Source organism: Mustela erminea, chromosome 9, assembly GCF_009829155.1.
Source record: "Mustela erminea isolate mMusErm1 chromosome 9, mMusErm1.Pri, whole genome shotgun sequence".
NCBI classification, from domain to species: Eukaryota; Metazoa; Chordata; class Mammalia; order Carnivora; family Mustelidae; genus Mustela; species Mustela erminea.
In genome coordinates, this window is record NC_045622.1 from 65,468,919 (window position 1) to 65,469,533 (window position 615).

General features: G+C 41.5%; 1 pseudogene; it reads left to right on the plus strand.

Annotated features, from left to right (window-relative positions):
* Nucleotides 1-163, plus strand: LOC116600386 (annotated as a pseudogene).
* Nucleotides 164-615: the final 452 nt, after the last annotated feature.

Below are 615 nucleotides of genomic sequence, written 5' to 3' on the forward strand. Positions count from 1 at the left end.
AGCTTTGTGCTGTGGAAGTATTGTAGCCAATGAGGTTTATCCAAGGCAGGATTATTGCTAATTAAGAATTAAGTTACAATTAAATGACACTAAAAATGAAATAAACACCCACAATGATCCTAATTATTTTGCTACAGCTTATTGTTAAATCATCTCTTGAGATGATTTAGTTTTCTTTTATCTGTGGAGGGAAACTTTATATAATGATGTGCTACTGTGCATCGCTTTCCAACTTCACATTCAGTGAATGTGGAGTTAGTAGCTGAACTTGGTCATGGTGTCACAGAAATCAGCAGATCAGCAAATGCTCCATGTCAAGGCTTTTTGTCTTAAACATTTACTAGCTCACCAATGAGCCTCTCTGTTCTGGGCTCAGCTCCTCGCCCCTGCCAGGGTGCAGAAGGAATGCAGATGACCTTAATATCACCCCATGATAGCAGAATTACAGAGATCTGATGGCCAGTTACCTTTGCACAATGCTGCTTAGGTGTACCATGTCCTGAACAAGTCCTATCATTTCTTCCCCTCCCCAACCCTGCCTTCTCCCAAGCCCACTCTTCCTGTACCCTAGTGAATGGTACTCAGACTTAAAACCCAGAAGTCATCATAACTACC